Genomic DNA, 24,945 nt, shown 5'->3' on the forward strand with positions numbered 1-24,945 from the left:
ACATTTTACTGAGATGATTGGTTTTGCATCTCAAACACAACACACTCCCTCAACATCCCATTCCCCAAAGTATATATTTTTTTTTAAATGTGTAAAAATCTAAACTCCCAAATCTCTTTGGAGGCATATTGCAAACAACAAACAAAAATGCTTTGCTTTCTTTTTGTGATCAGAGGGGGATAAACCCTGTTGCAGATTAGCACAGTGGCAGGCTTGTTTTAAAGCCAACAGTTTCCCTTCATGGAGTGCGCCACCACCAATGGAACAAAGAGCCAGTTAATCAAGAGGAAATGAGAGGCTTAACTTCACTCTTCAGCTGTGGGAGGGAGACAGACCTACTAACTGACTGACTGATTCCCAGCATCAGCCTTCCTGATAGAGAAGTGTTGAATAGATGAATTCAACACTGCAACACTTCTCTATCAGGAAGGCTGATGCTGGGTATAATTTGTAGCATATTCTTATCTGTCACCTCAACAGGATCTTTCTCCACTCACCACCATCCACCTGCATAGAAATGAAGTGTAACACAAAGTGTAGGGTGTGCAGCAAAGTGGAGTGGTCTGAAACAGTGCAGGCCTGACCCTCTAAGTAACACACTCATTGTAGGTTTATTAGTTGTTATATAGAGGGTAAACTTCTGGGAATTGGGGGCAGCTGTATCTGTGTGGACAGATGTTGCATTAATTGCAGAGGAGAGGGTCAGCTAATAACGCATCTCCTTCCTCCCTCTCCCACCCCTTCTCTCCCTCTCTGTGTCCTAGAACGGGAGGGGCCTGGAGGGGGTTGGACAGGGGCCAGGGAAGAGGATAATCACCCTGACAATTAAGGCCACAACTCCGCTCGATTTCCCTGCCTGGGTAGGAGCCTCTGTGACATTGATACTTGGGGTTTTACACTGAGTGCATTTAGAAGTAACCAAGCAAAGGATGACTGGAAAGTCAAACAACCAGTAATGGATTATTATTAACTTCTGTTTGCTAAGCCTTCATTCTGTGTTGCTCGTCATCAAAAGGCATGTGCCTCAACAGTGCTGAGGTCACTACTGAATGTTAATGTCAACACATATGAAAAAGCAATCACTCATGTATAAACGCAATGGCACGTGTCAACCCACTTTAGTTTATTACAGGAAAACATTGCCCTTTAAAATCAAGATACAGAATTCCATAAACACCGCAAGAAGTAATTTAGTGAAGAAATGTCAAGGTAATTCCTGCTCCCACACAGAGAGAAAGAGAGAGTTTCACAGAACCTTTGCTCTGAGAATGCAAAATGAACACATGGCTTTTATTGAGTTCCATTAATTCATTAAAAAAACAATGCATAATCTAAGAAAAAATCTATACTGTAAAACACTTTCCCACACTCATCCAAACACACACAAGCTGGCAAACACATACACATTTCCTACCTTTCATACTTTGTTTCTCAAACACACATACACACAAACACACACAACAGTGCTACCTTTCTTTCATTTCACAGGGCTGCTGATGCCTGGAACATATTACCTGCCGACATAAGGACTTCCAGCAGTTTGCTGGAGTTTAAAGCCTCGACAAGATATTATATGGGGCCTAGGAGGCAATTACCTCCCCTCACAACTGTTGCTGTTTCATGTTCCCAGATAGCCTATCTAGGTCTGCTCAATTACATGTGCTGTTTGAAGCTCCATCTCTACAACTCCAACTTCCACTCTGTGAGCAGAGAAACCGAGAGGATTCCTCTGCTCTCCCTGTCTCTCGGGGAAATGAGTGAGACGAGGAGGACGGGAGAGAGAGAGAGAGAGAGAGAGCTATCTTTCTCCACAGTTGAGATGAGTTGTGCTTGTGATCAGTGTCCCTTTAAAGTGAGACTGCAACACTGCATTTTCTCCCCAGATAGATAGTTGATGGGGAGTCAGTGGAGGAGCGAGTCTTGCCTGCCACTGTAGATGTGTTCTGCTAGGCTTGGGGACAGACAGACGCTGGGACCCATTTTACAGTCAGTGGTGACTACAGCCCTCCCTCAGCACTGCTCATGTAGACTGATGGAAATCACAAGTACTGAGGAGTCCAAGAAGGGAACATTTCCTCGAAACATTTGATTTCTGCAACGGCGACTGTTCTAATTTGATTTAATTTATATTCTTTACTTATCTATCCCCCCCCTCCCCTCCCCCACTTCTCTCATTCCATCTGTGCAGTCAGATCTGATTGTGTTTACAGAGTCCGGCCCTTCTCCGGATGTGTGCTGATTTGATTAATCCAAACGTCGGCCTTTATAAACTGTTGATAAACCGCTGATCCCCTAATGAAAGGTAAACTGGTGCAGCCCCCTGAGGGAGGGTGAAGGATTGTGGGGGTGAGCTGCAGACAACATCTTCATCAGAACAGCTTGGCTAAAGAGTACTATTCCATTTGTACAACGCAGGCAGGGACAGTGTTTAACATTCCTGGCTGACACTCCAATGACAGCCATTTGTCGTGGATATGTTTATATTGTACAACACATTAGACAAATGGCTATTTTCATACCACATACTAGTGGTAATGCATCGTCGTTAACATAGTGACCTTCAGGGCTGAATGTAGATTTCATTTCTTACCAGTATGGGACACTCAGGTTTGCACTCACATTTGTTTTTATACTACAACAATTACAGGGCAGCCTAATCTGACACTGACAAACCGATCAATAAAAGTCATGTTGTCTGTTACATAAAATTTGCCTACAAAAAGGGGCGACACAAATACAATATGACGTCCATCTAACCTGGAGGAGGAAATGACTGTCCAAAAACAAACAAAAGTGGCGCAGACCCAATGACAAAGACAGTGAATATGCAACCTCACCGGGGATATGGCCGATGTTCTCCGCTGGTGCCAATAAGATAGGCTACTGTTCGCTCAACTAAATTAACAATTTTGGGTGCCTCCTGAGTGGCGCAGCGGTCTAAGACACTGCATCGCAGTGCTTGAGCCGTCACTACAGACCTGGGTTCGATCTCAGGCTGTATCACAACCAGCCATGACCGGGAGTCCCATAGGGCAGCGTAAAATTGGCCCAGCGTCGTCTGGGTTAGGGGAGGGTTTGGCCAGAGGGGCTGTACTTGGCTCATTTCGCACTAGCGACTCCATTTGGCCGTCCGGGTGCCTGCAGGCTGACTTCCGACACATTGGTGCGGCTGGCATCCGGGTTAAGTGGGCGGGTGATAAGAAGCGCGGTTTGGAGGATGCATGACTCCACCTTTGCCTCTCCCAAGCCTGTTGGGGAGTTGCAGCGATGAGACAAGATCACAATTGGATATTATGAGAAAAAGGGGGTAAAACACAAAAGGCTACTTTTCATTCAATTAAGTTAAGAATTTTGATATATAATAGACATATTTGAGTCTTTTCATTGTCTTCTCTTTACAGCAATAGCCATTTGCTTTCCAAACAGTTTTCCGCGACTGTACTTTTAAATATTGCGGTATGACTGGTTGGGTCTCTCTGCATTTCACTGACAGTCGCAACTTAACAATCATCTATATGGTATTTGAAGTGCACACTGCCCTTCCGACTATGCGATTTAAAACAATCCACAGCTTTTTCTTTCAAGAAGCTACTGATCTTTTGTGGACAAACCATGCTGTGGCCAAACTATTTCTGTATAGACAGGATTAAGCTAATTAGGCTATATAATTTTGGCAATTTAATTAATGATATTTACTTTAGGGAAAGCTTAGCTTCCCCTAGCCTTATGGACACGCTGCCTATGCATTTTTTGTGTTATAAACACAACCAGTCATGATGTTTTTATCTTACTGTCAAACAATCACTTAACAAAGGCGCTCCTGTTAGCTACCTGCGCACATTCGTTCACTCACAAAATAACTTCAGCATTCAAACCCCAACAGTGCACTTTGCACCAGCAATATAATGAAAGGAAAGAGACATCATGATGCCATTCAAATGATGTCATTACAACTGCAGTTACAATACACCTAAAATCCACTGTTGTCCATGTACGCCTCGGTCACGGCCACTCATTTCAGCCTTGACAAAATGTAAGTGTTCAAATCACAACGCAAATTTGGAGCGCACACCACCCAGTTTTCAGTCAATTCACAAATTTGTCATGCTGCTGACATGCAGTAATGTTAGATAATTGTGTAGTCATAGTTTTTTATAGTTTTTTGGGCATGTTGTATTAATTGTTACAGGCTCAGGTTTTAACGGTACGACTTACCCCCACTATTTATTTCGGCCTTACTTTCACCCCTGTTCACCCTCCCATGTCATGCTGCAGTAACACTTCTGCTCCTGATCCCTGGTCTGTGACACTGGGCCCCTGGTGTGTGACACTGGGCCCCTGGTGTGTGACACTGGGCCCCTGGTGCGTGTGTGTGCGTTTCATTTCCTTGCCAGTAACCATCCACGCTACATCACTGCTCTGCTCTGCTGTGTGAGGGAGTTTGCCTCACCTCAGATCCTTTCTGCCTGACTTAGAACACTGCTAACTACAACCCAACCACCACTACCATCATAATCACCATTGCCTAGCAGCAGTGCTGATAGGATGGAGGTGGTTTCCATGGGAACCTGAGTGGTTTGATTCCAGCCCACCAGGCAGTAGGGGAGAGTCTGCCACTTCCAGCCATCTGAAGCATGCCACCTCCTGAGCACACACAAATAGGCAGACTAAGGCATTGGCCACTGCACAAACTGTCACCCGCTGCTCAGACTAAACTGTTTTCAGAGAGCGTTACACCTCTACTGTACCTCTAGAAGCACCCTGGTTGCCTGTTGCTATGATGATTACACTGCTAAGCTGTCTGTTTCTACTGACAGCCATTTTTACTGACACGATCTCATTCATATCAGTTGTAGTAAATCCCTGATGATGATGACCAACAACAACAATACAAACAACATATTTGATCTGTTCACTGGGTTCATTACAAAGTTGTTTCTGTAAAACAGACACACCCAGCAACATTGAAAAACATGAAGGCACAGCCATAAACTTACTGGTCACCGGTATTTTTGCAATAACCATAAAACCACACTGCCAGCCTACAGACCATGATATGTATTTAATGTGATCCTAGTTAGGAACGGATAGGAAGTACATGGTTCTGCCCTAGTCAATGGCTCCATAAGTTATGAGTAGTGCAATGTATGCTGCATTTAGACAGTGGTAATGTCCCAAATAGCACACCATTCCCTATGTAGTGCACTAGTTTTGATCAAAGCCCTATGGGCTGTGGTTTAAAAAAGTGCACTAAATAGAGAATAGGGTGCCATTTGGGATGGTGGGGATATTGATTATTCAGTGTTTCAGAGAGAGCACAACAGAGAGGTGTACTAGGAGGAGGGGTAGAGGGAGGGAGGTATAGGGTGTTAAATAGGCAGTGGTTTGCCCCCTGTCCCAGGTAGGTGGCCTGAGGGCGGTCTGGGCTGGTCAGAGGAAGGCTCTACTCCAGCAGAGTGCTGTTCATGGGACTATATGAGAGAGAGAGGAGACGGGAACCACCGCTGATTCCATTACAGAGGTGGTAGCAACACCTCTGTCACTCTGCCAACACACACACACACACACACACACACACACACACACACACACACACACACACACACACACACACACACACACACACACACACACACACACACACACACACACACACACACACACACACACACACACACACACACACACACAGAACAAAAATATAAACGCAACATTCAACAATTACAGCGATTTCACTGAGTTACAGTTCATATAAGGAAATCAGTCAATTGATGGATTTCACATGACTGGGCAGGGGAAGGCTCTGGTTACCTCGGCTACCGTGCTGGCTCATCCGGATCCCTCTTTGGAGTTCATAGTGGAGGTGGACGCGTCCGAGGCTGGGATAGGAACCATGCTCTCTCAGCGCTCGGGCACGACACCAAAGCTCCGCCCCTGTGCTTTCTTTTCGAAGAAGCTCAGCCCGGCGTAGCGAAACTATGATGTGGGGGACCGGGAGCTGTTGGCTGTTGTCAAGGCTCTGAAGGCGTGGAGACATTGGCTTGAGGGGGCTAAAAACCCTTTTCTCATCTGGACTGACCACCGCAATCTGGAGTATATCCGGGTGGCGAGGAGACTGAACCCTCGCCAGGCAAGGTGGGCCATGTTCTTTACCCGTTTTGTTTTCACTCTGTCCTACAGATCAGGATCCCAGAACGCTAAGGCAGACGCATTGTCCCGGATGTATGACACAGAGGAGCGGTCCATGGATTCCACTCCCATACTTCCAGCCTGTGGGAGTTGGACACGGACATAGAGCGGGCGTTACGCACAGAGCCCACTCCCCCCCAGTGTCCAGCTGGGCGCCTGTGTGATCCGTCTGCTGTCCGCGACCGTTTCATCTATTGGGCCCACACGTCACCCTCCTCTGGTCACCCTGGCATCGGTCGGATGGTGCGTTGCCTTAGTGGGAAGTACTGGTGGCCCACCTTGGCCAAGGACGTGAGGGTTTATGCTTCCTCCTGCTCGGTGTGCCCCCAGTGCAAGGCTCCCAGGCACCTGCCCAGAGGGAAGTTACAACCCCTACCCGTTCCAAAACAGCCGTGGTCGCACCCGTCGGTGGACTTCCTGACAGATCTTCCTCCCTCACAGGGCAACACCACGATCCTGGTCGTTGTGGATCGGTTTCCTGCAATCTCCTCCCTTTGTTTGGTCTCCCTACGTCCCTACAGACTGCGGAGGCCCTGTTCACTCACGTCTTCCGGCACTACGGGGTGCCTGAGGACAGTCTCTGATCGAGGTCCCCAGTTCACGTCCAGGGTGTGGAGAGCGTTCATGGAACATTTGGGGGTCTCGGTCAACCTCACCTCAGGTTTTCACCCTGAGAGTAACGGGCAGGTGGAGAGAGTCAATCAGGATGTGGGTAGGTTTCTGTGGTCATATTGCCAGGACCGGCCGGAGGAGTGGGCGGCATTCATCCCCTGGGCAGAGATGGACCAAAACTCACTCTGCCATTCCTCCACTAACCTCTTTCCTTTACAGTGCGTACTGGGGTATCAGCCGCTTCTGGCACTGTGGCATCAGAGCCAGATCAAAGCTTCTGCGGTGGACGAATGGTTTGTAGCGTGAGTGGAAGTAGGAAGAACGCACATTTTATGGATTATAAAATCTTTGAACGTGTTGACAGTGTTGAATAACAATTTAAACATGAACTTACTCATTAAAAACAGCAGCTCTTTGCTGACTCGTTGAGTCTCTCTCTTGTCATGGTTGTAAATGTTTTGAAATATCACAGTATCAACTTTGCACCTACCTCCAACAGCACGAAACAAATAAAACAATAGGAACACAACTCTTTATCATTGGGTTATTACAGAAATGTTTGGTGATCAACTAGGAATGCCATGGAGATTGACCAGTCTATCGTGATCGACCGGTTGGTGATCACTGTTGTAGATGAAGGGGAGGAGACAGGTTAAAGAAGTAGTTTTAAGCCTTTGGACAATTGAGACATGGATTGTGTCCATGTCTCAATGGACAAAGAGGGTGAATGGGCAAGACAAAACATTTAAGTGCCTTTGAATGCGGTATGGAAGTAGGTGCCAGGTGCACTGCTTTGAGTGTGTCAAGAACTGCAACACAGCTGGGTTTTTCATGATCAACTTTGCTTTATCTTGGCCAGGTTGCAGTTGTAAATGAGAACTTGTTCTCAACTAGCTTACCTGGTTAAATAAAGGTGAAATATATATTTATATTTTATTAAATCAACAGCTTCCTGTATATATCAAGAATGGTCCACCACCACCCAAAGGACATCCAGCCAACTTGACAAAACTGTGTGAAGCATTGGAGTCAACATGGCCCAGCATTAATGTTCTGCGCAGAGAAGCACAAGATTGAACTTTGTAGTTTTCCCCTTTATTTAACACTATCAACATTTCCGCCTACTGTGGTAATTGCCAATATTAGCCACTTTCAATGCAACAGAACAAAACAAAATACACTATTCAAGACCGAATATGCAAAACTAAATATGCAAGACATTTTGTTGTAGGCAGAACGTATTGGAGTAGGATTCTACTGCATTGACAGGCACGACATAGCCCATACTCTACAGACCGGTGCAGCATAACCAATCTCAGCTGCAGTATCCCTGTACGCAAATTGACCATTGCCATATATGGATCTGTGCCATTCACTTTGAACTGGACTGTGTTTACAGCATGAGTGGTTGCGAGTAGATCCTCTTGTTTTGAGATCAAAGCGAGAGCTGCATGTTGCCATGTGTGCACGTGTTCATATTCATTGCTAGTAAGTGAACTATTTGCCCTAAGTTGTAGCCATCTTTGAAAAGCAAGTCAGGTAAAGAGCATTTTTTCTGTCTAAAAGGGACAGTGTTGTGTTTTGAGACAGGCTTGTATAAGCTAAGTTGCCAATAGGCAGAAGGAAGCATAATTTGTCTGATTCTCTGTAATAATGGTTTGGGAATAATAATAATGACCTTTATTAAGTGGTTTCTTGCATCAAACAATACATTTGCAGTCACCTCCTTGTCTGAAGGACAAGTGGATAAACAGGCTAATGTCAAGCCCTATATATTTTTTCCAAAAGTCTCATGGAATGTAGGCCTACATTGAACACCACACATTGGCTGCTACTGTAAGCTGAATGACAGAACAGCTATTTCCATATTAAAATGTTATGGGATGCATTTTCTCCATTGTTTTTGATGGTAGGCCACTCTGATAGATGAGCAAAAGCCACAGTAGCCTACTTGACCACTGTTATAATTGTAATTTAAAGCGGGTACAGCCTCAGTGTTCACAATAAACGCGAGCCAGAAGTTACACAGAATTTTCACAACGTTCAAGTTTTAGAGGGAACATTGGCCTGCATCCCTATGGAACACTTTCGACACCTTGTAGAGTCCACGCCCCGACGAATTAAGGCTGTTCTGTGGGCAAAAGGACGTGGTGCAACTCAATATTATGAAGGTATCCTTAATGTTTAGCACACTCAGCGTATTTAGTGAACTTATTTAATGCATTACAGATTAAATATAACCGGGCATGATGTCTGCATATTACTACTTTCCCCATTAAAAACGGGTTCATATTTGAAAAAGATGAATCATGCGAATAAAAAGATCTCCAGCCCTAGTCAACACACGCGCTCACACACACACACACACACACACACACACACACACACACACACACACACACACACACACACACACACACACACACACACACACACACACACACACACACACACACACACACACACACACACACACACACACACACACTCCTACAGTATGTAGTTAATTAAGCGGCTGTGTAGAAGAAAGGTGAAGAGGAGCATGCTTCAGTGTTTTTCTTAATGAGCTCGGATCCAGTCAGAAGTAACATAAACAGAACAGGCTGAGAATAGAAGCCAGGAAGGTAGAGCCCCGAGCCTACTACATAAAGGAGAGGAGAGTGAGTTGGAAGAGGGGATAGATAAAAGGCTAGCAGGGATTCTGTTTGAACGATGACATCCCGGGGGTGAGGATGTCTGTAGATCTGAATTCACCTGTAGAGATGCATTTTGACAATAAAGGCAACATCTCAACTGTAATAAGGAGAGAAAACCACTAGTGATGGGGGGGAAAGGATGCAGTTACATATCGTGAAATTATTTCGGATGATATTATATTGATGCTTTGACTCTAAGTACCGATTTGTAAAATGTTTGCTAGATAGTGTTAGCTAGCGCTAGTCGGCTGTACTGTACCTGTGACAAAACGTTGGTATTTTTGATTATATGGCTTGTTCTCTATCTTCCTTTAAAATAGTGGGCCAACATGTTTTCAGCACTTTTATTTCCATGACTGATCAAAACAAATTTTCTCATGCTGTCTCGTCTCTCTCATACTCTCTCTTTTCTCTCATACTCTCTCTTTACCCTCATGCTCTCTCATCTCTCTGCAGCAGACAAATCGCAATAAAATCGAGTCACAATACAGTATAGAGTCACAATACATATAGAATCGTGAGAATTGCAATATCGTATCTCTCCTCTCCCTCTCCCTGTAAACTACCTTTCCTTCTCTCCTCACCATTTATCCAGAGCTGTACCCATCTCTCCTCTCCCTCTCTCTATAAACTACATTTCCTTCTCTCCTCATCATTTATCCAGCGCTGTACCCATCTCTCCTCTCCCTCTCTCTATAAACTACATTTCCTTCTCTCCTCATCATTTATCCAGAGCTGTACCCATCTCTCCTCTCCCTCTCTCTATAAACTACCTTTCCTTCTCTCCTCATCATTTATCCAGAGCTGTACCCATCTCTCCTCTCCCTCTCCCTGTAAACTACCTTTCCTTCTCTCCTCATCATTTATCCAGAGCTGTACCCATCTCTCCTCTCCCTCTCTCTATAAACTACCTTTCCTTCTCTCCTCATCATTTATCCAGAGCTGTACCCATCTCTCCTCTCCCTCTCTCTATAAACTACCTTTCCTTCTCTCCTCATCATTTATCCAGAGCTGTACCCATCTCTCCTCTCCCCCTCTCTCTCTCTGTGAACTACCTTTCCTTCTCTCCTCATTATTTATCCAGAGCTGTACCCATCTCTCCTCTCCCTCTCTCTATAAACTACCTTTCCTTCTCTCCTCATTATTTATCCAGAGCTGTACCCATCTCTCCTCTCCCTCTCTCTCTCTCTGTAAACTACCTTTCCTTCTCTCCTCATTATTTATCCAGAGCTGTACCCATCTCTCCTCTCCCTCTCTCTATAAACTACATTTCCTTCTCTCCTCATTATTTATCCAGAGCTGTACCCATCTCTCCTCTCCCTCTCCCTGTAAACTACCTTTCCTTCTCTCCTCATCATTTATCCAGAGCTGTACCCATCTCTCCTCTCCCTCTCTCTATAAACTACATTTCCTTCTCTCCTCATCATTTATCCAGCGCTGTACCCATCTCTCCTCTCCCTCTCTCTATAAACTACATTTCCTTCTCTCCTCATCATTTATCCAGAGCTGTACCCATATCTCCTCTCCCTCTCTCTATAAACTACCTTTCCTTCTCTCCTCATCATTTATCCAGAGCTGTACCCATCTCTCCTCTCCCTCTCCCTGTAAACTACCTTTCCTTCTCTCCTCATCATTTATCCAGAGCTGTACCCATCTCTCCTCTCCCTCTCTCTATAAACTACCTTTCCTTCTCTCCTCATCATTTATCCAGAGCTGTACCCATCTCTCCTCTCCCTCTCTCTATAAACTACCTTTCCTTCTCTCCTCATCATTTATCCAGAGCTGTACCCATCTCTCCTCTCCCTCTCTCTCTCTCTGTGAACTACCTTTCCTTCTCTCCTCATTATTTATCCAGAGCTGTACCCATCTCTCCTCTCCCTCTCTCTATAAACTACCTTTCCTTCTCTCCTCATTATTTATCCAGAGCTGTACCCATCTCTCCTCTCCCTCTCTCTCTCTCTCTGTAAACTACCTTTCCTTCTCTCCTCATTATTTATCCAGAGCTGTACCCATCTCTCCTCTCCCTCTCTCTATAAACTACATTTCCTTCTCTCCTCATTATTTATCCAGAGCTGTACCCATCTCTCCTCTCCCTCTCCCTGTAAACTACCTTTCCTTCTCTCCTCATCATTTATCCAGAGCTGTACCAATCTCTCCTCTCCCTCTCTCTATAAACTACATTTCCTTCTGTCCTCATCATTTATCCAGAGCTGTACCCATCTCTCCTCTCCCTCTCTCTATAAACTACATTTCCTTCTCTCCTCATCATTTATCCAGAGCTGTACCCATCTCTCCTCTCCCTCTCCCTGTAAACTACCTTTCCTTCTCTCCTCATTATTTATCCAGAGCTGTACCCATCTCTCCTCTCCCTCTCCCTGTAAACTACCTTTCCTTCTCTCCTCATTATTGATCCAGAGCTGTACCCATCTCTCCTCTCCCTCTCTCTATAAACTACATTTCCTTCTCTCCTCATCATTTATCCAGAGCTGTACCCATCTCTCCTCTCCCTCTCCCTGTAAACTACCTTTCCTTCTCTCCTCATTATTTATCCAGAGCTGTACCCATCTCTCCTCTCTCTCTCTGTAAACTACCTTTACTTCTCTCCTCATTATTTATCCAGAGCTGTACCCATCTCTCCTCTCCCTCTCTGTGAACTACCTTTCCTTCTCTCCTCATCATTTATCCAGAGCTGTACCCATCTCTCCTCTCCCTCTCTGTAAACTACCTTTCCTTCTCTCCTCATCATTTATCCAGAGCTGTACCCATCTCTCCTCTCCCTCTCCCTGTAAACTACCTTTCCTTCTCTCCTCATTATTTATCCAGAGCTGTACCCATCTCTCCTCTCCCTCTCTGTGAACTACCTTTCCTTCTCTCCTCATCATTTATCCAGAGCTGTACCCATCTCTCCTCTCCCTCTCTGTAAACTACCTTTCCTTCTCTCCTCATCATTTATCCAGAGCTGTACCCATCTCTCCTCTCCCTCTCTCTATAAACTACATTTCCTTCTCTCCTCATCATTTATCCAGAGCTGTACCCATCTCTCCTCTCCCTCTCCCTGTAAACTACCTTTCCTTCTCTCCTCATTATTTATCCAGAGCTGTACCCATCTCTCCTCTCCCTCTCTCTATAAACTACATTTCCTTCTCTCCTCATCATTTATCCAGAGCTGTACCCATCTCTCCTCTCCCTCTCCCTGTAAACTACCTTTCCTTCTCTCCTCATCATTTATCCAGAGCTGTACCCATCTCTCCTCTCCCTCTCCCTGTAAACTACCTTTCCTTCTCTCCTCATCATTTATCCAGAGCTGTACCCATATCTCCTCTCCCTCTCTCTATAAACTACCTTTCCTTCTCTCCTCATCATTTATCCAGAGCTGTACCCATCTCTCCTCTCCCTCTCTCTATAAACTACCTTTCCTTCTCTCCTCATCATTTATCCAGAGCTGTACCCATCTCTCCTCTCCCTCTCTCTATAAACTACATTTCCTTCTCTCCTCATCATTTATCCAGCGCTGTACCCAACTCTCCTTTCCCTCGTCTCTGTCTCTCTCTCTCTCGCTCTCTGTGTTTGCACACTGGTATGGATCCTCTGGGAGCCACCATTAGATCAGGCAAATGACTGCCTCTCCGCCATATCAAAACCTTCTGCTTTTTTAAGCAGGCGGTAGCTGTGCTCTGCCAAGCGCATACACATATAGATGTGGCTGACTGCTCTCTCTCTCACTGCACAAAACAGTATGCAGCTGTCTGCGGGGGACACTTCTCACAGTGGGCAATAAGCCAAGCATGAGCCATGTAAGTCACCCTCGGTAGGGCATTTCCCAGACAAAAGAAATATCACTCACCACAGTTGCTACTGCCCTCAGAAGAATAATAGTCATAATAATAACCATTTTCAGTTTTGTAATCTTCTCACACACCATTACCACACTATTATCATCATCATCATCCTCATCATCATCTTCAGAGCAGGGGATGATCCCATTTAAATTTAATTCAGTGAATCCCAAACAAACAAAACAAATATTGTAAAGTGACATTTATTTTCAATTCCCGAATTAACATGGAATTGATCCCAGCCCTGTTAATCTCCCAAAGGATCTTATCAGTTATCAGATGCCAGTGATCCCACTTGTTCCAACAGCATCACCTGTGTGACCTCCAGGCAGCAGATACATGGAGCCAGTGGGCTGGGAGAGTGACAATTACTTAGCCTCCTCAGGACACACACACACAATGGATTAATTGGTGAGAAAGGTCAGTGCCTGGTTGAGGGTACTCTTGACAGCATCACCACTTCCACGCTGGCGAGACAGAGAAGCACACATGCATACACACATACACACAAACAAACATAAACACACACACACAGCAACATTCACACAAGCGCAGGGACTCACAAGCCTGAAAAAGTACGCACACACTCTTTCAGTAGTTTCCTACATGCTGTGCTCTGGCGAGCTGGAATGCCTATTTATTTTCCTGAGCTGTGGGTAGCCTTGTGCAACGGTGCCAAGCAAATAGGGGATCATTTGTGGTCACACCAGAGTCAGTCCCGGCATACATTCAATCACACACACTCACTCACACACACTTACTTAAACACATACACACACATACACACACAGCAACACACAAACATATGTGTCCACTAGAGGCCCTTGGCAGGCCACTTGATAGCTGTGTGTCTGTCTTTGTGAGTGTGTGAGTGCGTGTGTGTGTGTGTGTGTGTGTGTGTGTGTGTGTGTGAGTGAGTGAGTGAGTGAGTGAGTGAGTGAGTGAGTGAGTGAGTGAGTGAGTGAGTGAGTGAGTGAGTGAGTGAGTGAGTGAGTGAGTGAGTGAGTGAGTGAGTGTATGAGTGACTGTGTGAGTGTATGAGTGACTGTGTGAGTGAGTGTATGAGTGACTGTGTGAGTGTATGAGTGACTGTGTGAGTGAGTGTATGAGTGACTGTGTGTGTGTGAGTGTATGAGTGAGTGAGTGAGTGAGTGTGTGTTGAGTTTCTATGGCAGAGAGTCCAGGGTGGCCAACAGGCACTGGAGAGGAAGAGATGTGAGAGGTGAAGAGTAAAATTGCCACTGACAGTCTGTATTGGTGTTGCTGGGAAAATATGACTAAGCCCTTCAAGTGGTGTAGGGTTGATATTTCAAGCTACCCCTCTGACAATTCGCTAGACAAAACAAGAGGGAGGTTTTGGAAATTGCCGTGTTGAGTGAGGAAGTGAGACAGGGTGAGAAAGGGTAGGAGGGTATCAGACATTCCCCCTACCTCCCCTCCTGTACCTCAGTCCACTCAGGGCAGGATGTCAGCATTGTTCAACTGTTAGCGGAAGCCTTGTGTTTATTGATATGTGTGACTGTAAGCTCTGGGTGGACAGGAATGATTCGGTGGGCACATCAGGGGAAGCTAAGCGGTACATTTTGAGAGCATGTTAGATGCCGTCTCTAAGAGACTAGCTGTCAGAGAATGAGCTCAGCTGCTGTTTGTTCATTCTGTGAATGATAATGTCCATGGTGTAATGGGATAGCTGGGTAATGCCTGTAGGTCAGTGGAGAGGGCTGAGTCTGTCATGGAGGGGGAAGGGGACGTGGCTGGGCACTTAGGAAAGGAAAGAGAACCAACATCTGACCTGGAAAATGAAAGTAAATACGATCCTTTGTGGTGAAAAGGGCTCATGACTGGTAAATGACACTGTTCAGTACCATGGTTTTTGAGGTAAACCTTTAAGGCCTTTTAACTAAGCATCTACCAAATGTAACGTGGACAGATACTATGTTGTGCTGTGTTGTGCTGCGTAGCTTACTCCTTGCTTTATCACTGATGGGGGTTAGCTGGAACGGCTGGGGTGACATTGATTAATGTGGTCAGCAAAGACTACGCTTATCCAAACCTTCCTACCAGCCTTCTACCCTGTGGGCAAGAGAAATGTAATGAAAAAGAGAGAGGAGTTCAGTTCACTGAGGAGTCCGGGTGAGTAGTGGAAAGTGGGGGACTATGCAAGAACAAATATAATGGCAGCTGTAAGGGAAGGTGAAGGGGCTGCAACAGTTTATATACAACGTCATTTATGACATCCATCCATTAAAAGCTAATTAGCAGTTGTTATGGCTGCATGCTGGTGTGAGGACAGAGCACAGCACTATATTTAGCATCCACAGTCTCAGCCTGCATCTAATAGCATCCAGGAAACCAGTCCAAGGACAGCACACCACATGGTTACTCAAGGCCAAACAGAAACCATGGGGATCATACTAGATCTGGGAAACATTACCTGTTACCTAATAAGGTAGGAGAAGCTAGGACTGGCATACACGACTCGAGAATACACTTCCATTACGCTAATGGGTACAGACTACAGAGAGAATGAGAATTAGAGAGTTTGAAAGAAAAGTAGAATGAGACAGAGAGGATAGAAAGAGAGACAGAGAGATAGACAAGAAAAGTAGAATGAGACAGAGAGGATAGAAAGAGAGACAGAGAGATAGACAAAGGTTGAGATGAGAGAGACATAGGTTAGATCTGAAAGCCTTCATCAATACGTCCTGGCCGTAGCTGTTGCCTAGTGCCTCGTGTCGACTGCAAACAGAGACACAGACAGACAGACAGACAGTGATTTGAATGAAGAGTGACGGCCCACATGAACACTCATACACCGGCCCTTATTCTCCACCAGTCTCTGAGATAGATGAGTGAGAGCTTCAATGCAGTTCTCTGAAATCCATCCACAATAACAAACTCATCATGTTTAACAGGTTTAGACAAACACTCAGACCCAATCAAATCTCAGGGAAATTGTGAGAGGCACCTTTCCCTAAGATTACTTTGTTTTAACTTTGTTTTCCATGGTGACGTGAGTGGTGTGTTTGAGGGGGAGCCAGAGTGTGTCTGGGGCATTGGTGGAAAAAGTACCCATTGTCATACTTAGTTCCAAATTGTCATACTTAGTACCCAATTGTCAACGTAAAGGTACCTTAATAGAAAATGAGTCAAGTATACGTGATGTCACCCAGTAAAATACTACTTGAGTAAAAGTCTAAAAGCATTTGGTTTTTAAATATACTTAAGTATTAAAAGTAAATGTAATTGCTCAAATATACTTAAGTATCAAAAGTAAAAGTATAAATTCCTTATATTAAGCAAACCAGACGGCACCATTTTCTTGTTTTATTTTTCTTTATGCGTAGACCGGGGCACACTTCAACACTCAGACATCATTTATAAAATGAAGCGTTTGTGTTTAGTGAGTCCACCACATCACAGGCAGAAGATGACCAGGGATGTTCTTTTGATAAATGCTTGAATTGGACCCTTTTCTTATCCTGCTAATCAAAATGAACTTTACGGTGTCAGGGAAAATGTATGGAGTAAAAAGTACATACTTTTGTAGGAATGTAATGGAGTAAAAGTAAAAGTTGTCAAAAATATAAATAGTAAAGCAAAGTTCAGATACGCAAAAAAAATTACTTTAATACTTGAAGGTATTTTACTTAGTTACTATACACCACTGGTCTGGAGCCAGAGACAGGGTGAGAGGGAGAGAGAGAGCGAGCGAGAGAGAGAGCAGGGAGAGGAGAGATGGGTACAGCTCTGGATAAATGATGAGGAGAGAAGGTAGTTTACAGTAAAAGCTACCAAATCCATCTCTCTCCTTCTCCTGTCCTGTCCCCTCCTTTCTCTCCTGTGATATCTAAAAACAGCACTTCATCTAGGCAGGTGTAAATGCACTGGGGCTTCTTTCCTCCTCAGACTCACCTGGTCCCAGCTCAATCAGCCGTGGAGCAGGCAGAGGGATGGGGGGTTGTGGAGGGGCGCTGAGGAATGGGCTCTCTGATGGTTAAGGAAAGGGATTGGTGACAGGTAAGGGTACAAGCAAAACATTCCGTGTACACTTTAAAGATGCAGTGCCCTTGTAAAGGCTATTATTGTTCATATCCAGATGTGACCCCCTCTGAAGTAACATGGTGACTATACAGTTCCGCTCAACAGCCCTTCTCTCAATGTTAGGTGAAACACACAATCGTTATCCTCAGCGCCTCACATTCAGTTTCAGAGCAGCCTCAGTCAGAACCCCCTCTGATAAAGCCCAGCTACAAGTCAAATGCCAAACTCCATCATGTCTGACACGGACTCTGGCCATGCTCTCTCTGAAGTGTTGGGTAAATAATCCCCAATGACATGCAGTGGAGAGAGAGAGAGAGAGAGAGAGAGAGAGAGAGAGAGAGAGAGAGAGAGAGAGAGAGAGAGAGAGAGAGAGAGAGAGAGAGAGAGAGAGAGAGAGAGAGAGAGAGAGAGAGAGAGAGAGAGAGAGAGAGAGAGAGAGAGAGAGAGAGAGAGAGAGAGAGAGAGAGAGAGAGAGAGAGAGAGAGAGAGAGAGAGAGAGAGAGAGAGAGAGAGAGAGAGAGACTTGGCTGTGGCTGGGCTCAGCACACAGACAAGCTGTTTAAATCCCTTCTCCCTCTGTGCCTTTATTCCCCAAATGTAATTACAGGCCTGGCGAGGCCTGGGTGTCTGGGCAGGCTGAGGCTGTAGAGAGAGCCCAGAGCCCTGCAGTACAGTATCAACACCAGCAGGCAGCACCCTGTTTGTCTCAGAGGGAGAAGGAGACAGGAGGCTACAGGGACATTTCCAACAACACACACATCAAAGGCCTCATTCCTCAGCCTCTCAGACACACCAGGTTAACCCAATCCTTTCAGTGCTGCCGTGGGGCCCAGTGAGCAGACAGCACTGGCCACGCAGATAAAGGCCCAAAGAGCATCTCAGCACTGGGCTGTACTATCAGACAGCCTCCATGGAACCGAAACACCACCAGCTGCTCCCAGGAGATTTAAGACCAAAGCAAGACGCGTGTGAGGGGAGCATGGTGGTAAGGCTGGGGGATAATCACAGTAGGAATCCCAGTAACATTCCATGTAGAACTTCCAGATCTCTCTCTTTTAAACGAATGGTATGTGCACCTTCTTCTTGTTCTAGTCTGGCTGTATGTTCATATTTGTTTTCTATGTGCTCTACTTCAAGTTCCCTTTCCCGGTACTCAAACTCATTTCTGTTGCTCCAATTTTGCCTTTAGTTCTAAGTTCCACAGTTGCACGTCCAAGGGGTCTCCCCACCTATACGTAGCACTCTTTTCATCACTCTTTTAGGATGGACAGTTATCACACTGATGTCATAATGCTTTGCAATGATGATCAGATTCGCCTTTGTACATTGATATAGTATTTCCCATCTAGGCTTTTCCCCAAATGCTTCCAAAGACCATGGTTTTCTTTTTTTTCCTGTGTGGTTATGCAACATTCAAACTGATTTGACTCATTTTATAACTCCTGTTGGTTGTCAGTGGCAGAAAAAGTGTCGTTGGACACTATCTGGGCACAGTAGAGCTTCAGTGTAGGTGATTAGAGCGACTACCATACTAATGGAAAACAAGATCTTGAACGAGCCCTTATTTTGTTACATTCCCTAAAAACTAACAAAAATGTCGCTCCAAAAAAAGGGGGAACTAACAAATAAATGACTGCCATCCAGAAGGAAACAGGTGGGATTTGAGATGGGTTCTGAAAGGCATCCATGGGGCGCCTACTGGGTGCTAGCCAATCCAATATACAAGGGTCTTAAAAGATACCCACCATGGACGCCAACTGGATTTTCCTGAGAACAGACAAACTAAAAGAAAAACCCACAACAACTTAGGATAGGGACTTGCAAAAAAGGCTTTGATCGGCTCTCTAAAGTTGGAAATGCTAACATCTCCTCTCCAACTGATGCACTGGGCAAGCAGGTCTTAAATACCAGTTGGGCCAGCACAGGTGAAACGCATAATGACTAACACGGTAATTTGATTGGGCCAGCAGGTGAAACACATCCTGACCAACGATCTCGAAATGGAGAGAAACCAAAGCCTGAAACAACACACATGCAACATCCCTCTCCCTCCTGGCTAGGGGGGTCCAGATTTGTGAGGAAAAGGGGGGGAGAGTAGCGACTAGAGCAACACCTTGAGTTCGAACTGCTCCTAAACACCCCACTGTCTCCATAGACACACACAGCTGCACCGCTCAGACTACAGCACTCAGAGAAGGACACACAGAGGGTGGGGGGATAGTGGGAGAGAGAGAAAAGGAGAGAAAAAGAACGACAGAAGAAGGAGATGGAGGGAGAAGGAGAGACTGAGAGTGTGGCGAGAGAGAGAGTGGCGAGAGAGAGAGAGAGTGAGGGGGGATATGTTTACCAAACACTCTGCAGGGACTGTGTTGGAATTTAAAGGCCTGCTTTTCCTGGAATGCTTGTTGTGTTCAGGTCACGCAATGTAAGCAGAGGGATTTGCCAGTGTAGGAGGAACACTTGGCTGTGCTCAACTCTCAGCTCTGCTTAGTGAAGGAACTGCTGTCTGGGAGGAGTAGGGGAGAGATGTGATTGAGAAAACCTCTGTAGGCACTGGAAGTGACTGTGTGCTTCAATACTGAGAAGTTTGCTCCAGGGTGAGAATGATGGAGAAAACACTAGTCTTGTTTCGGTGAGTGTATGGATGTTTGTGTGTCAGATTGGCCTCCTGTCATTCTAGAGAGAGCAGCGTAGAAATCAGAGCCATGCTCAAGCAGTGACAAGACTAACTCGAAGTGGACAGAGTCATAACATTACACTTACAACCCAAGATGAGACAATGGTTTGAGGAGGAACAAAGAGAATGAGAGAGAAGGAGAGGAGGAGGGAAATGAGAAAGGAAGGGAGCGAGGGAGAGAAAGAGAGGACTAGCAGTGCAGCTAAGCCAAAACCAACATCTATTACAAGAGGCATCCCACATCTGCAACAGTGGCTGGCCCAGGACCAACCTGAGGTTGACTGGAACTGTAGCCTTACTAGGTCCCGCCCACCTCCCCTATCCTCCAACCACTGAGCAGCCAACCAGATCCTACTATGTTTGGATGGGGATTGTTCTTTTGTCTGCAAATATTTGAACAGAGTTGCTCTTGGTGAGCTGGTGGAAGAAAACCCATGGATCAGTGTACTAGTGTTTGTGTGGTGAACTATATCTTACTACTGTATGACATACCTGTAACCACAACACACCTGTTGTAGAGTAGCTTCACAAACCTGCACACACTGGTGTGAAAGATACACATACTTATGTTCTTTCTCTCAAGGCAGCCCAGGACTCAGATAATAACCAGAAAAATATTTTTCACTCATAATTATTCTCTTTCTCAACACACGCTCACATACAAAGATAAAGCAGAAAAAGGCGTCTTTTGTCTGCTGAGCGCTGATGAAAAACTACCCACTGAGAACTTCAATCACTTCTGAAAATAAGCTTGTGTCATTAGTCCTGTCTGTCACTCTGCTGGGGCGCTGGGGGAGCAGCCATTGGCATCCTCTTTGCCTCCCCTCTACCTCCACTCTGCCTCTCTCTGCAAATTCTCTGTCTCCCCTCTGCTTCCCAGCCACCCTGCAAGCACGGGCCTTCCTTCCCTGGGCCTGGCTGCTCTGTAGCAGGGTAGGAGACCAGGGAGGGGCTAGGAGGGGACGGGAACGGGGGACGGGGGGGACCAGGGAGGGGACCAGGGAGGGAACCAGGGGGAGACACCATCCTGTTCTGGAATCTATTCTGCTCCTGGAATAATGGAGCTGTATGAGGGGTGGTGGTGTCTATGTACATAACCCCCTGAAGGCTCATCCTTTCAGACAGACAGCACGCATATACAATGAATACTGGGACATTCTGCATGTCAGTGGAGGCTGCTCAGAGGAGGAGGGGGAGGACCATCTAACTCAGTGAATTTCATAAAAATTGTTAAACATTTAAAAAGTGTTATTTTTTAGATAAAAATATACTAAATATTTTCACATCACCAAATAACTGATTTATACACACTGTTTTGAAATGAAGGTCTACAGCAGCCTCAATAGCATTCTCTGGGGTAGCACCATGGTGTAGCTGGAGAACAGCTAGCTTCCGTCCTCCTCTGGGTACATTGACTTCAATACAAAACCTAGGAGGTTCATGGTTCTCACCCCCTTCCATAGACTTACACAGTAATTACGACAACTTCTAGAGTTCGTCCTCCAACCTATCAAAGCTCTTGCAGCATGAACTGACATGTTGTCCACTTAATCAAAGGATCAGAGCATGAATCTGGTACTGAAAGCACAAGCTACAGCTAGCTAGCACTGCAGTGCATCAAATGTGGTGAGTAGTTGGCTCAAAGAAAGAGAAAGACAATAGTTGAACAAATTAATTTCAAAACAAATTAAGGAGAAGAAGATGATAGAGAGAGAGCTAGCTATATTTCATTGTCTTTGTTTTCACTTTCACTTAGCTAACGCAGCTAAGCTAATTTAGCCTACTTAACATGAATATCATTCCTCTCTGTTTATCGAGCTGGCTAAGGCTATCCAACACTGGAACTTTTCCAAGTCAAAGTAAGCTTTCGGTTTTCTTAATTTATATATTGTAACTGCTAAACTGCTTGCTGTACACTGTACTGCGTGATTGTAGTGGGTTTACTAACATGTTACTTCTAGTAGCTATGTTAACTTTGACGTTAAGCTAATATGGTTAGAACGATGTAGGCTGTGTGTAGAGGTTAGAGGTTATGGTATGAAGGTTTGGCTTGGAAAGGTTTTTGTGTTGTGCACTGAGCATGTACAATTATACAACGAGCAAAGTGATGATTCTGTTTCTATGAGGCTGCTAGGAAAGTGAACTGTTTGTGTGTGGTCAGGTGTATTCATTCAGCCAATTCTGTTGAAAAACATTTCTTAAACGGAAGCAAACGGAACAAAACAGGGATAAACCTACCAGAATTTGTCCAATAGAAACTCTCGTTTCCAGCTGTTTTGACTAATGATTACACCCTAGATCAGCTAGATGCAGGCAACAATGTTCAAAGCAGTATTGAATGTGTCACTGTCTGTCACCTTGATTACTCCAATTTTTCTCTCGACCTGTGCACCTACGTTATAAACGTTCATTCATAGGCTAGGTTGGAGCAACCAGTATTATGTAGTAGTCTAAATCTATTGATGTCACATTGAGCTGGGTGAATGGAAAATGAATGACATTCATTCAATATGCTGTAATAGAAATAAGGCCATACTCATAAAAAGAAAATTAAACAGCACCGACTGCTACTTACACATGTGTGATATTGCCACACATGCACAGAGATGCATGCACACGCACAGACCCTGCCGTAAGACCCAGAGAGCTGTCAGAAAGCAGAGGGTGGGAAGGAGGGAGGGAGGAAGGCTGGTGAGATTGGCCTCTGTGGATCCAGTGATTCTCTCATTATTAACTCCTCAGAGGATCACACACCCTAATCACACTAAGGCTCTCTGAAAGACAAGGACGTGTCCATGCACATATCCAGACAGGACTCGGTACCAGTACTCCTTGTATATAGCCCCTTAATTTATTGTTACTATTTCTTTTTTATTTTCACATTAGAATTTATTTTCTTACTTTTGAAGTCTGCATTGTTGGGAAAGGGCTCGTAAGTAATCATTTCATGGTAACGTCTACACCTGCTGTATTCGGCACACGTGACAAAGTCAATTAGATTTCATTTGATTTTGATTTAACACACACACACACACACACACACACACACACACACACACACACACACACACACACACACACACACACACACACACACACACACACACACACACACACACACACACACACACACACACACACACAGTGAAAACAGGTTCTATAAACAAAAAGCTTCTTGCTAAGTGCGCACACACACACACAAACGTGCAGCTCACTCTCATGGTGACTTTGATTTATGATACCAGAGCCATATCAGTGGCATCATCAGTACGGTGGACATTACTGCTACAAGCACAAAACAGAAATCTAAGGAGTCCCCGGTCAATGAGTGTGTGTATTGTGTGTGTGTGTCTGTGTGTGAATGGAAGTGTGTGTGTAAATGATATTTGTAATAGAATGTGTGTTTGTAAGTGATCAGATTGTTGTGTGCAAGACAGAGCAGAAGCCATTCCTGTAGGCTTCCCATCCCCACACAAGATAGAGTATTTTCATTTCACTCACTGGGGGCCTCATATTTTCTCTTCATTTTACTGCATTCTGTTAGCATTTTCCACACAGACACATTCCACCTACACACACAGACATCCAAGAGTGAGAGAGAGAGGGAGGTTTGGTTTAAATACCATGCCACAGAGCCAGGAATGCTGACACTGCTGTAGCTGGGGACAAAAGCTGAAGAGACTGAAAGCGAGACAGAGACATAGAGAGAGAAAAAAGAAACAGAGAGAGAGAGTTGAAGGAGCTGGTGTGTATACAGTGAGGGCTGCTATAGGCAAACCGGAGAACAGTAATTCCCCTCTATGGTTATTATGTCAGGGAGTCTTGCGCAAGACCATTTTCTCACCCTGCAAAAATGCATTCTCCCCAGTCCCTCAGTGTGCAGCAGCTATATATAATGCACACATCAAACGCTCCGAGCTGCTCTGACCTCACTTTCTGGAAGCCCAGCGGATTCCTCATACTACCGGAGAGTGTTTCACACAGGACCCATCTCACATACACAATTCACCTCCACCAAACCTTCTGAATTCCACTATCTCTCCGAAGAGAAACTCATCACATGCTAACAGAAAGAGGAGGAGAGCAACAGAGCGTTTGGTGAAAACCTTGACTTGGCTGTTGAAGAAGTACAGAGAGACAGAGACAGAGACAGAGACAGAGAGAGAGAGAGAGAGAGAGAGAGAGAGAGAGAGAGAGAGAGAGAGAGAGAGAGAGAGAGAGAGAGAGAGAGAGAGAGAGAGAGAGAGAGAGAGAGAGAGAGAGAGAGAGAGAGACAGAGAGAGACAGAGAGAGAGAGAGAGAGAGAGAGAGAGAGAGAGAGAGAGAGAGAGAGAGAGAGAGAGAGAGAGAGAGAGAGAGAGAGAGAGAAGGGGTGGATAGGATGGATAGTCATTCAACTTGAAGCCAGTTCCACTGTATTTTCCCATTGTTCTCCTCTAATCAGAGACTGATTTAGACCTGGGACACCAGGTGTGTGCAATTAATGATCAGGTAGAACAGAAAACCAGCAGGCTCCTGGCCTCATTGGGTAAGAGTTGAATACCCCTGGCCTATACTGTATCTCGTTTCAGAGAGGAAGTGGGAGCAGAGAAGGAAGTGCACACATATCAGCAGTGAGAAGAGAAATGCACTCCTTTGTCTGCTGTACTGCAATCTGGACTCTGTCCACCATGCTGTGTGTTTCTCTAACACATTAACCTTATCAGTGGCCCAGCCAGGTCATTTCAAAGCCATTGGAGTGCCTTTATGCATCACTATAGTGACTGGCTCTAAAGGGGAGACCCTGGTTGTTGCAGGGTTGGAACCATTCTTTGGCCACGTCCAGAATCAATAACCATTTAAACACAGACACGGTGATAATCAAGGCTAGTAATTGTTCCAATGTGTAAAA

The 24,945-nt window shown here is 45.2% G+C and overlaps 1 protein-coding gene across 3 annotated transcripts in view; it reads right to left on the reverse strand.

Moving 5' to 3' along the window:
* The window catches only part of LOC118357858 (tetratricopeptide repeat protein 28-like), a 330,099-nt gene that overhangs the window by 62,741 nt on the left and 242,413 nt on the right, over positions 1–24,945 (reverse strand). The gene's annotated exons all lie outside the window — the stretch shown is intronic.

Source organism: Oncorhynchus keta, chromosome 25 (genome assembly GCF_023373465.1).
Source record: "Oncorhynchus keta strain PuntledgeMale-10-30-2019 chromosome 25, Oket_V2, whole genome shotgun sequence".
NCBI lineage: Eukaryota > Metazoa > Chordata > Actinopteri > Salmoniformes > Salmonidae > Oncorhynchus > Oncorhynchus keta.